Source organism: Momordica charantia, assembly GCF_013281855.1.
Source record: "Momordica charantia cultivar OHB3-1 chromosome 4 unlocalized genomic scaffold, Mcharantia_2.0 BLBB01000004.1, whole genome shotgun sequence".
In the NCBI taxonomy this organism is placed as follows: domain Eukaryota; kingdom Viridiplantae; phylum Streptophyta; class Magnoliopsida; order Cucurbitales; family Cucurbitaceae; genus Momordica; species Momordica charantia.
The window spans coordinates 11,277,507-11,291,522 of record NW_028275162.1 but is presented as its reverse complement, the minus strand read 5'-3'; the positions used below and the strand labels follow the sequence as shown (position 1 = coordinate 11,291,522).

The following is a 14,016-nucleotide window of genomic DNA, read 5'->3' as shown; positions in this document are numbered from 1 at the left end:
TCCCTAGGCATAGGCCCTCTGACCCATAATGCAAATGAGTTGGTAGATATTGTCTAAGATTGTAATCACACATAGTAATATGATTGTAGGTTACCCTAGCCTCTGCAACAACCAAAAGCGGTAGTGAAAGAGTAGAAGTCAAATCCCAAGAAAAGTCAGGAATTGCGCCTGGTGCATTTTCCCAACATAGTGTGTTTTCCAGTTTTGCATCAAACCTGAGGTAGGAGACAAGGAGGTTGAATTTTATTAAATTGCTTGTTAGTTAAAACCCCAAACGACAACATTTCAGCACATTTTTCTTCCTAAATCACAATTGCATATTTGAACCATTTCATTGCATTACTTGATTTTGAAAAGCAATAAGTCCCTGAGGATTCGACCTTAGATTACTTCCAAGTATTACTTGTGACCGTGTTCGCTTGCACGAGTCTCTAATCTTTTTAAAGATAGACAAGATCCGAACAAGTTTTTGGCGCTGTTGCAGGCGACTTAAGTTTTCAAATCATATTCTTTTCAAGTGAATTGTTTCATTGTGTGATTGTTTCATACCGTTGTCATTGTGCTTAATTGTTATATCTAACCTTTAAGGGAGTTGTGTATGAGCACAGGGCCTGGTTGGTTGACCTTTGATCTAAAGATTGAAAGAACCCTTAAGAGGAGAAGGCGTGTGCAGAGGTTGAGAAAAGAGAAAGAAAGTAGAAAAGATAAAGAAGTTGAAGAAGAAGAGACCATCGAGATGAATAGAAATCCACAAGATCCTCCACCGCCACAAAATCCACCTGTGAATGGAGATATGGCAGGTGAAAGAGCAGCAAACCGAGCAGGAGAAATTCCTAATCTGATCCTTCTAGAAGATAATCAAGATGTAGCCATGCGTTATTATGTCACTCATGCATTCCACAACCTAAATTCAGGGATAAATAATCCTTTACCCCAAGCCGCACAGTTCGAGCTCAAGCCAGTCATGTTCCAAATGTTACAGACGATGGGCCAGTTCGGAGGATTGACTAACGAAGATCCTTGCTCCCATCTCAAATTCTTTATTGAAATAGCTAATGCATTTCAACTTCCTGGTGTCTCTGAGGATGCACTAAGATTAAAAATGTTTCCTTTTTCTCTGAAGGATGGTGCAAGGACTTGGCTAACCTCGTTAAAACCAAATTCTATCAACACATGGGCGGAATTAACAGAGAAATTTTTGGTAAAGTACCACACTTTGACCAGGAATGCAGACCTTCGAGAGGACATTGTGTCTTTTAGATAGAAGGAGAACGAAGCAGTTCAAGAAGCTTGGGAGCGTTTTAAGGAGTTACTTAGAAGATGTTCGCGCCATGGATTGCCCGCATGTGTGCAGATTGAACAATTCTATAGAGGATTGGATCATTCGTCAAGGATGATGTTGAACACTGTAGCCCATGGCTCGTTGTTAGAGAAGTCGGTAAATGAGATCGTTGATATCTTGAATAAGATGACAGACATTAATGACCAAGGCGAAATAGGAAGGTCATTACCAAAGAAGCAAGTATCAGTCGGAGTCTTTGAGTTAGACACAGTAGCTTCAATGCAAGCCCAAATAGCGACTATGAACCAAATGTTAAAGCAATTGACAATGGAGAACGAAACCAAAACCACAATTTCGGCGATACCTGAACCTTCTCCTATTTTACAAATTTCAGATATATCTTGTGTCTATTGTGGTGATAACCACTTGTATGAGAACTGTCCAACTAATCCAGTATTTATTTTCTATGTAGGTCAAGGTGCCCAGCGGAATTTCAACCCGTATTCAAACACTTACAACCCTGGATGGAGGCACCATCCAAACTTTTCCTGGAGTAACCAAGGAGTAGCTGGTAGCAGTGCACAAGCACCCGCTCAACAATATAAGTAAACTACACTCCTCCTGGTTTTCCAACTCAACCAGCGTCGCAACCTCAATAATTCAATCAGCAAAGGGGTCAAAATACTACTCAGCAAAGTGGTAGCAACACAAGTTTGGAGGCCATGATGAAAGAGTTCATGACAAGAACCGATGCTGCGATAAGAAGCTTGGAGATGCAAATGGGGCACATAGCTAATGATCAAAAATCTAGACCCCAAGGTACATTTCCTGGGCACACAGAAAACCCAAAGTGAGATCATGAGGGAAAGGAGCACCGTAAGGCGGTTATCACGAGAAGCGGATTAAATTATGATGGACCCTCACTTCCAGACGAAGGAACGAATGCAGTTACACATGTTCCTGCATCCACCTCCAATCCACAACAAGAAGAGAAAGCAGAACCTGTAAATTCATAAGAAAAAGGTAAGAAGGCGGATAAAGGTAAGCAAGTAGTGCCCAGCACTACTCCACAAGTAGGTAATATTAAGATTCCTCCACCTTTCCCCCAAAGGCTAGTTAAAAAGAATCAGGATAGTCATTTTAAGAAGTTCTTTGAGATTCTAAAATAGTTGCATATCAATATACCTCTCATAGATGCTTTAGAACAAATGCCTAACTACACTAAGTTTTTAAAAGACATCATATCTAGGCGTAAGAAGTTAGGTGAGCATGAGACGGTAGCCTTGACAAAGTGTAGTAGTGATGCTCTAGGGAATCCATTGCCTGTTAAAAGTAAGGATCCAGGTAGTTTCACTATTCCTTGCTCAATATGAGGTAAGAACCTAGGAAGAGCATTGTGTGACTTAGGAGCAAGCATTAATCTTATACCTCTTTCTATCTTTAAAGAGTTAAATATAGGAGAAGCTCGTACCACTACTGTCACTTTACGACTAGCTGATAGATCCATAAAGAAACCGGAAGGAAAAATAGAAGATGTGCTTGTTAAAGTTGATAAGTTTATTTTTCCCGCTGATTTCATAATTTTGGACTGTGAAGCAGATCTTGAGGTGCCGATCATTCTTGGGAGGCCATTTTTAGCAACTAGAGATACGGTTTTCAATGTTAGGAAATGAGAGATCATGATGAAGGTCAATGATGAGCAGGTAACCTTCAATGTCCTCGATGCGAGCGTCTCCCGGATGAAGTCGAGGAGTGCTCTACAATAGGGGCAATCATGCAGGAACTCCAGCAAATACTGGTGGACGACTTAGAAGTAGATTTGGAGGCCACAGAAAAAGAATCCAAAATTGCGCCTGGCATAATTTTGCCCCAATTTGAGCGTTTTGAGTTTTTGCAACCGACAAATAGCGGATTTGACGGCCTTTCAACCTTCCATCATTGAACCTCCAGAATTGGAGAAGAAACCCCTACCTTTTCATTTAAAATATGCTTATTTGGGTTTAAACGATGCTTTGCTCGTTATTATTTCTTCATATTTGTCTAATGGACATGAATCTTTGCTTTTGCAGGTTTTATCAAAGTACAAGAGGTCTATTGGATGGACCATAGCGGACATAAGAGGAATTAGCCCTACATTTTGCATGCACAAAATCATCCTGGAGGAAGGAGCCACCAATTCTATCGAGTGCCAAAGGAGGCTTAACCCGAAAATCAAGAGGTGATCAAAAAGGAAATCATAAAATGGTTAGATGTTGGAGTGATCTACCCCATCTCGGATAGCAGCTAGGTTAGCCCAAAAATGCGTTCCCAAGAAGGGTGGATGACGGTGATTACAAACGACGACAACGAATTGATCCCAACTAGAACGGTGACTGGTTGGAGAGTGTGTATGGACTGCCGTCGGTTAAACAAGGTAACTCAAAAAGACCATGTTCCAATACCTTTTATTCACCACTTGATCATCTTGCAGGGAAAGAATGCTATTATTTCCTTGATGGGTATTCTGGTTACAACCAGATTACTATAGCTCCGGAGGACTAAGAAAAGACCATGTTCACATGTCCCTATGGGACAATTGCGTTTCGGGGGATGTCGTTCGGTCTTTGTAATGCTCCCGCTACCTTCTAGAGATGCATGACCGCTATTTTTTCAGACATGATATAAAGCACGGTAGAGATTTTCATGGATAATTTTTCTGTGTTTTGTGAGTCGTTTGATGTTTGTTTAGAGAACTTAGAGAATGTTTTAAAAAGGTGTGAAGAGACTAACCTTGTGCTTGGGAGAAGTGTCATTTTATGGTACGTGAAGGTATAGTCTTAGGTCACAGAATTTCAGAAAAAGGAATTGAGGTCGATAGGGCTAAAATAGATGTGATTGCTAAACTACCCATTTTTACAACTGTAAAAGGTGTTAGAAGTTTCTTAGGACATGCGGGTTTCTACTGCCATTTTATAAAAGATTTTGCGAAAATTTCTAAGCCCTTATGTCAGTTGTTGGAAGTGGATCGACCCTTTGTTTTTTATGAACATTGTTTGAAGGCTTTTGAAACACTTAAGAATGCACTTAGCTCACCACCTATCATAATTGAACCAGATTTGAACTTGCTATTTAAACTAATGTGTGATGCATGTGATTTTGTTGTAGGTGTGATGTTGGGTCAACGAAAAGGTAAAATTCTTCATCCTGTTTATTATGCAAGTAAAACTTTGAATAGTAGTTAGTTGAATTATACTGTGACTGAGAAAGAACTTTTGGCTGTTGTTTTCACATTTGATAAGTTTCGTTCATATTTGATTGGTACTAAAGTGATAGTGTTTACCGAGCATTCTGCAATTAGATACTTGTTTGCTAAAAAAGAAGCTAAGACTAGATTTATTGAATGGATCTTGTTGCTACAAGAGTTTAACTTAGAGATAAAAGATAGAAAAGAAACAGAAAACCAAGTAGCGGATCATCTATCTAAGCTAGAGTCTTCTTTGCAGCATGATAGTTGTGAGATTAAAGAGCATTTTGTGGATGAGTATCTTTTAGCTATTTCTGAAGTCCCTTGGTATGCTGACTATGCGAACTATATGGTGAGCAAAATAATTCCAAATGATTTGAGTAAGCACCAGATAAAGAAGTTCTTTCATGATGTTAGGTTTTATAGATGGGATGAACCTTTCTTGTTTAGACTAGGACCTGACAATATTCTTAGTAGGTGTGTTGCTGAGCATGAACAGAAGGAGATTCTAGAGGCATGCCATAAATCACCATATGGTGGGCATTTTGCTGGATGAAAGACTGCAGCAAAGGTCCTCCAAATTGGTTTCTTTTGGCCGTCTCTATTTCGAGATGCTCATATATTCGCTCAAGGATGTGACCGCTGTCAAAGATCAGGTAACTTGACAAGGAAGCATGAGATGCCCTTAAACTCAATATTGGAAGTTGAACTTTTTGATGTTTGGGGCATCGACTTCATAGGTCTGTTCCCATCTTCATTCGGTAAGAATTACATTCTCTTGGCTGTTGATTATGTCTCGAAATGGGTTGAAGCTTTGGCCACCCCTACTAACGATGCCAAGGTAGTTTTCCTCTTCTTGTAAAAGTTTATTTTTACTAGATATGGTACACCGAGATGCTTGATTAGTGATGAGGGTACAAACTTTTTGAATAGGGCAGTAAGTAATTTGCTTAAAAAGTATAACATTCACCATAAGTTTGCTACTGCATACCACCCACAAAGTAATGGACTAGCGGAGGTATCAAATAGGGCAATAAAGTCAATTTTAGAGAAGTTTGTGAATGTAAATAGGAAGGACTAGGCTATTAAACTTGATGATGCTTTGTGAGCGTATAGAACTGCTTATAAAACTCCATTAGGCATGTCCCCATATTGCATTGTTTTTGGTAAAGCATGTCATCTTCCATTAGAATTAGAAGATAGAGCATATTGGGCTACGCGGAAACTAAATTTTGATTATGTTGCTGAGGTGAAGAGAGATTGCTCCAGTTAATGAGTTGGATGAATTTCATCAGTTTTCTTATGAGAATGCCAAGATGTACAATGAACAAACTAAGTGGCATGATAAAAAGATAATGGACAAGAATTTAGAACCTGGAAACTTAGTTTTGCTTTTTAACTCTAGATTAAAGTTGTTTCCAGGTAAGCTTAAGTCTAAATGGTTGGGCCCATTCGTAATTGAACATGTTTATCCACATGGAGCGGTGGATTTAAAGGGTTCTAAAGGTAATATCTTTAAGGTAAATAGGCATCGGGTCAAGAAGTATTATGGCGAGTATATTGACAGAGGTAAAACCTCTGTAATACTGAAAGACCCATGAGAAAACAGTGGAAACAGTCCCTCGGACAGTTTGGGGCGCATTTTTATGTAAAATATTTTTTGTCTTCTTTTTGCAAAATTTGTACATTTTCTTTAAGGTTTTTTTGTGTAGATTCCAAATCTAATTTTTGTTTTTGCATTTGAATTTTTCAGGATCAGGATCCGACCCTCGTCAAAATTGTACCAGGCGCAATTGAAGAGAAAAAAATTCGATTTTTTAGTTATGGATTAGGGCTTTCGTGGGCTTTATATGGGTTATGTTTAAATGGGCTGTGGATTGTTTTTCAATCAATAGGAGGCCCAATTTTATACCCAATTATGTCTTTAATAGGTTTTAAACATAAAACAAAAAGCCGTAGGATTTGAAAACACCCCATTCACGATTTTTACCAAAATTTTCTCACTTGTTTTCAAATCTTCTCTCGAGAAATCTTAGATAATCTCAAAGTTTCTCTCATCTCTCTCTTTTCCGGCACCTTTAGGGTTTATTGGAGGGATTTTCGTTGTCGATCATGAAGCAAACTCAAGAACCATGGAAGGTTCATCTTCCTCCAAGTCGCACGACAAAAATAAGGAAAAAAAGAGAGTGTTGTTGCCTCCACCAACCAAACCGGGTATGATTCCTCTTGAACCTCCTAGGATTTCTCATGAAAAGTTAGTTTTTGATCCTAGAGAACAAAGAAGAAAATATGAGGAAGCTATAAGAATGAACCCTAGGAGAAATCTATCCATAGGTAATACAAATTTTGAAAGAATCAATATGGAATCCCATGATGCTAGGGTTAATAAAGAAGGTTCTAGTGAGAAGAAATTAGGAGGTATTAGTAAAGTCTATCTTCGAAAAAATCAATCTTTAGAGGAAAAAGTTGCTGTTTTAGATGAAGAAATAGCTAGACTTCAAAAGAGAGCGGAGATATTCAGTAAAAATAACGAAATTCGGGATAAAGAGAATGAGAGAGTTTATGCGAAAATTGAGGAATTAAACATAAAATGGCAATAATTCATGGAAAACTCAAAGAAAGTGAGTGAGGAGATTCAACTTAAGTTAAATAGCATGAGTATACGTCGTATGATGAATCTTTCTCAAGATATCCCCGTTTCCGAGTCTTTAGAACTGTCTATCCCTCCCCCTCTTTCCACTACTGTTGTTGTGCATGTTGAAGGTCAAGAACAGGTTAGTGGAGACTTAGAACACGACACGGAGCCCTTGGAGCATTCAGATTCAGCCACGGTCGAAATTCAATGCCAAATTGCACCTGACGCAATTATGGATGAGACTCCACCGGCCACTCTACAAGGTATTTTGTCTCCATCTTTTCCAGATCCTATCTTGACTAAAAAGCCCTTAGTTTTTTATGATTTAGAACAGGAAAGGACAACGCCCAAAATTGCCGAAATTTTGGTGGCGTTGAATGAAGCAAGAAGTGCATGGAGATGAGTTTGAGGATGAAGAAGAAAATGACGATATCTCTCAATATGAAGTGAGAGTACGAACTCCGGTGCACGAATCTCAGCAAGTTGATGAGGAGCCCCCTGTAAAAGAGCAAGAAGGAATATCCGGTCCTGTGGATGTCCCTAGTGAGGCCATGGAGGAATCATCTTCCTCTTCATCACAAGGTAAAACCCCTTCTTTGTCAAATTTGAATGTTTCTGACCCAAACTTTGTTGCTACTGCAGAGACTTCAGATGAGGAGGTGAGTTTGACCAAAGTGGTAAAGAAAACACAAAAGAAGAAAAAAGTGGCAGAAATTGCGCTTGGCACAATTTCTAGGCCTAGGACCCAAGCCGCTGTAGCACGTTTGGCTGCCCAAAAAGAAGCCGATGTTGGTCCATCTAAAAAAGCCAAGAGGGCTAGGGTGCAAAGAGGGTGAGATTGGAGGTGAGAAGGCCCACCTTCACAACACGTGATATCCTCCTTGAGAGAGGTTTTGATGAGACCCAAGAACCGATGCCGAAATATGTTAGGAGAAGGCTTGTGGATAATGGTTGGGAGCCGTTGTTTGCCCCAACTACGCGTATATCAGAGGCTTTGGTGAAAGAGTTTTATGCTACCCTCAATCCCAACCGAGGGGATGTAGTGAGAGTACGGGATAAAGTGGTAAAATTCTCGCCTTCCATTATTAATACTCACTATGGTTTGTTGGATGTTTTTAATGTCATAGGTAATGAGATTTTGGTACATCCATCCGACGAGCAAATGGAGGAGGCGCGTAGACTTATTTGTAGACCACACAAGACATGGACCATCTCAACCACGGGGAAGCTTTCTTTAAAGCCCCTTGACATTAATGAGCAAGCGGCAGTTTGGATGTATGTGGTGAAGAACCGGTTGATCCCCACTTCTCATGATTCCTCCATTTAGCGCAATAGGGCGATGATGGTGTACATTCTCATGAAGGGCATTGAGTTCAACTTTGGGGAACTCATAAGAAACGAGATACAGAGTTGCTCCGAGAAAATGGTAGGTCCTCTTGTTTTTCCTGGACTAATAACCGAGTTATGCTTGCAAGCGGGAGTGGAGGCCGATGATGCCAATGTTGTGATGCCCAAGAAGCCGTTCACATCCCTAAGAAGAGTTCGGGGGTATTCCATTGTTCGAGAGGAAGATTCTCCCATTACTGCTGCGGATCCCAAGACCCGAGGGGTGGTGACTAAAGAGCAGTATGATGAGCATAGGCACAGGTAGGAGCTTCTTTTGGTTACTCAACGTGCCACATGTGCTTTCCTAAAGAAGATATACGGTGATGAAGCACCTTTATTCCCCGATGAGCTTGCGGCCTATTTACCATCTTCTTCCCATTTTCCTACCGATTCCACCAACGATGAATCTTCCGATGATTAGTAGGGAAGTATCTCCCTCTCGTTGTATTGATATTCGGATCTTGATTTTGGATGTTATGTTGTCTAGTTTAGGTTGTTTATTTATTTTTTTTTTTTTGCATGATAGGTTGTGTAGGTTGTTGTTTTGTTCTTTAGCTTAGTTTTAGTTTTAGGTTAGTTGTTGGGATGTTGTGCTGTTAGGATGGTATATATGTTGTGTTTTTGCATATGTTTAAAGTTCAAGCTTGCATGCTTCCTTGTTCTAGCTACTAGATTGTATTTAGCTTCTTCAATGCATCTTTTCTAAATTCTCAACATGTTCATCTTTTTAATGAAATGTTTTCCTTTGTTCTTTGTTTTTGTATATTGTCGATGAGGATTCTTAAGGGCATGAATAGGTTAGATTTCGTAGTTTTATGATCAAGCCATAAGTCATTTTCCATTCATCTTGTTTTGGTTATAAAACTGTGTTCTGCTTCTTTTTGTTTTGAAACCTAAACTTTTTCATTTCTTTGGAAGTCCTTGTCCTTTTTGTGCCAAAATTTTGCATCTCTCAAAATTTCTTTCCCCAGTGAGGACGTTGTTTCCCTTAAGTTTGGGGGGGACGGTGTGTGTCTTTTTGTTTTAAGAAAGAAAATGCATTTTATATTTTGGAAAAAGAGTCAAGAAAGAAAATGCAAGCAATAAAAGAGTCATATGCAAGAAAATTTTTTCGAAAGAAAGAATATGAAAAAGAGTCCAAAAGAAGAAAAGCAAGTCAAAAAAGAGTCTTGAGAGAAAATAAGAGCGGGGAAAAGAAAAATAAAAGTGAGAGTAAGAAAAGAGTGGTAAGAAACATGACAGGAAAGAAAACACACTTATTTTCACTAGTCCCACTATAGACATTCATTTTCTTTAAATGGGTGACATTAGCATGTTGGAGGGTGGTAGCCTACATATTTAGGTGACTTCGTGAAAACCATTGTCGACATCATTTTATGTCGGGTTGCCACCTAACAAGTTTCTATGAGTGGCTGTGGTTTGAAACCGATGTTAGTGTGTTGAAAACATCAGGGGCTAGTAGCCGATCCACTTGATGTTAAAATTTTTGAATCAAAATGGGAATGTGCATATTCCATGGTTTTGTAAAAAAGTTTTGTGTTTTAGAAAAAAAGAAGATTTAGAATCATTTTTATTTTCATACCAAAGGATGGTCTATGGTTTGTTGGCTTGAGATCAAAGTTGGGACGTTTAGCTTGTGGAGCCTTTCCTGAGACTTATATGATTCATTTACTTAGAACATTTGGATTGTTGATCATTCATATTTATAGCATGTTGATTGTTTTAGATTTGTTGTTGTTGTTTTTGCTTGAGGACAACCAAATGGCTAAGTTTGGGGGTGTGTTAGGGTTGACTTTTTACTGCAGAAACATGTGTCGGTAACCCTGTTTGACCACATTTTTTACCCATTTCCCATTATTATTTGCCAAAAAAGACCACATATTCTTAAACTAGAACATACATAGATTATTTCTGCATAAAAGTCAAACTATGGTACTTTAGGAAAAATATGAGATAAATGGGGTCAAAGTTAGAAGAAAATAACAGAATGCTGTTTTTTGCATAATTGCGCTCGGCGCATTTTTGGAGGGCAATTTGTCAAAACGCACGTTTTGATTAATGAAGGGCAAGGAGAACATTTCTCACATGTTCAAAACCGTGAGTCCGAATCCGGTTCCGACACCTCTCTGCCCCGGCAGTCCCTTGCGACCTGGCTGCGCCACCGTTCCAGCATGCTTTGTCCTCACTTACATGCTTCCTAGTAAAGCAACTAGGAGAACTTTGGAGTTCTTACAATTGAGCCACCGAAAAGGAAGGTGCACCTTGTTGGTATAGGTAGTGACTATCAATTCTTTTTAACCCTTTATTGACCATTCTTCAATAATCTCAGGATCCCTCTCATTCGGATGTGGTATCGGTTCATTCATGTACCCCTCCTCTCGGGCGTCACATCTTTAGCGAGTTTCAACTCCCCTCACACTCGAGAGAGAAGAGGGTCAATCTAGAACTCCTTGTACGGCTTATTTATTCATTTAAATTCAATGAAAAATACTTTATTTATGTTCTTGTGCATTTACTTTCATTTAATCATGTTCTAAATTAGTTATCAACCTCCTTGTGGAATGCTTTAGTCAAAAGATTTGATTTTCAAGACGCTCGAGATTTTGGCCAGATTACACCTGGCACTTTTTTGGGTTGGTTTCTAAAAACTTCTCTTTAGGTCTTTTTTCTATTTGGCCAGTGGGAACTTGATTTATACACTAAATCTCAACCTTGGGAAATGTGAGTTAGGTAAAATAATAAGAAATCAATATAGGATGTGACTTGGGAATAAGCGCATAAAACATGGTCCTAGTCATAGGCCCTCTGACCCATAATGCAAATGAGTTGGTAGATATTCTCTAGGATTGTAATCACACATAAGAATATGATTGTAGGTTACCCTAGCCTCTGCAATAACCAAAAGCGGTAGTGAAAGAGTAAAAGTCAAATCCCAAAAAAAGTCAGGAATTGCGCCTAGTGCATTTTCCCAAAATAGTGTGTTTTTCAGGTTTTGCATCAAACCTAAGGTAGGAGACAAGGAGGTTGAGTTTCATTAAATTGCTTGTTAGTTAAAACCCCAAACGACAACATTTCATCACATTTTTCTTCCTAAATCACAATTGCATATTTGAACCATTTCACTACATTACTTGATTTTGAAAAGCAACAAGTCCTTGAGGATTCAACCTTGAATTACTTCCGAGTATTTACTTGTGACCGTGTGTGCTTGCACGAGTCTCTAATCTTTTTAAAGGTAGAGAAAATCCCAACAGGGTGTAACGCCCCAGGAATTTCACCATTTCCCAACAGGGACCATTACTAAGACTACCTAAACTTTTCACATAAACACGAGAATTGTCTTCACAACAAAACTAAGCAATAAAGCTACCACGCTTCTGCTGCGCTACTCTGATCTTCAACACTCACGAGAGCTTGAACAATTAGAACAACACCACTAAAGATTTAAGAGAAACTCTCATCCTGTACAGATAAACCATTAAATACCGACTTCACATCAACCAAACTCTTCAAGGAGACCTCTACTAACTATAAAACATCCACTAAAAGAAAATTAACATCTCGAATGACAATGAAGCAAAAACTTATTCAAGTACGATCAACTTAAACAAATGTACTCATAAATATCCTAATTAGGTTACAAACCCGTAGTTCAAGAAGCTAACACGATTAATGCTCTAAAAAGAATAATGAATCGGCAACCTTACAACATCCTTTAGACCATAAAACTAAACAAGACCAACCGCTAACAACTCAACTACAAGATTAAATAGCCACAACTACCCTAACTAAAGGAAATTAATTGCATGCGGCATAGCTAATGGTCTTTCCGATCAAGTCTCCTCCTCGCCATCACCATTCCAAGAGCTAGCTCTATACCTGCAAACTGGAGGGGAAAGAAGAGGGATGAGTACAACCACAGTACTCAGTAAGCAGCCCTTATCTGAAGGGTCACGCACAAACAGCATACTTATCAAGGAACAACCTGTCATGCTTATTAAAGAATCAACACACACACATCATGCCCAACCAAATCATAAAACATTCATAGTCATGCTTTTCATCACATCATGCATTCAAACATAAACACATTCCATAAAGTTTAGTGACAACCACAACCAGGAAACACGTTAACAACCAGCCTCTAGTCTCCCTAACATCTCAAGCACCTCTACGCTTATCACGGCTATCCTAACCTTCCACAGTTAACTCCTTCAAGTAGAGTCGGCCCCTGACCATTTATACCCAGAGCCCCGACACTGCTCCATCGGCCCTCGACCATTTATACCCAAGGCCCCGATGACTTCACTATCTATTAGCCCTTGACCATTTATACCCAAGGCCTTGAACTCTGCATCGATCCTCGACCATTTATACCCGAGGCCTCGATGTCTTACAATCTATTGGCCCTTGACCATTTATACCCAAGGCCCCAATAGTTCTCATTTCGAAAGACTCCTCGCATCGACCCCCGACCATTTATACCCGAGGCCTCGACGCTCATCTTTATCCAATATTGGCGTATGGACCCCCGACCATTTATACCCAAGGCCTCGATACCCAATTAGTGACGTATCAGCCCTCGACCGTTTATATCCGAGGCCCTGACACTCACTCATTCACTTCGTAACTTTCATAACTCCACATAACATTTCTAGCCTCCAACCAGGATTTCAGTACTACTTCCCTAATAACACCAACCACCACAACGCCCATCAACAACACCACCACTAGTATGATTTCAATGCATCTCTCAGCTCACCAACACAATTCAGCATGCTTCCACAACATAAACATCATTCTAATAGCAAAACAATAAACCAAACATACCAAATCTTAACAACAGCGCCATAGTGAGTTTAGTCATAACAGAGCATAGTCAACAAATTGCAAATGATTGGAGCCCAACACAATTCATCCAAACACTTAATATCCAACGTCCATATTCAATAAGCACTACTAGATATAATAAAAACTCATGAGACACGCCAAACACTTCATTCAAATTCAGACAACAAACATTCCCAAAATAAATCCACTTTAACGAACATTCCCTACAATCATACATCATTCTACAACAGATCTCAGCAGTTCAACAATACAAAATTCCCACTATTATCACCGACGGACATTCAACACTAACCAAGCATACAAAACAACATAAACAAGAGTTACACTGCACAACCACGTATCAGAACCAATATTAAGCATCATAAACAGCACATCGGCAACCAAATAACAAACATCAACGCACGCACCCGCCCCCGTGCTACTACTTTGTTATGTCCCAAAATTCTCATAAGAGTCCTACTTGCTACTACGCCATGCCTCATGCATTAACAATCTCATAACAGTCCAATATGCGATACAGCAAAATGATCATATGTAAAAGCCAATCAATCTAAAATAGTCCAACATGATCCAACTGCTCCAGCAGGCATCGTTCACAGAAAAAGCACAATCAACCACTTAACCAAAATATAATTGATA

At 39.3% G+C, this 14,016-nt stretch overlaps 1 non-coding gene across 1 annotated transcript; it reads right to left on the bottom strand.

The window, feature by feature from the left end:
• Positions 1 to 1,231: 1,231 nt before the first annotated feature.
• Positions 1,232 to 1,338, bottom strand: LOC148211798 (small nucleolar RNA R71). Its single transcript, XR_015790591.1, has one exon. It is a non-coding gene; the product is annotated as a small nucleolar RNA R71 (small nucleolar RNA).
• Positions 1,339 to 14,016: the final 12,678 nt, after the last annotated feature.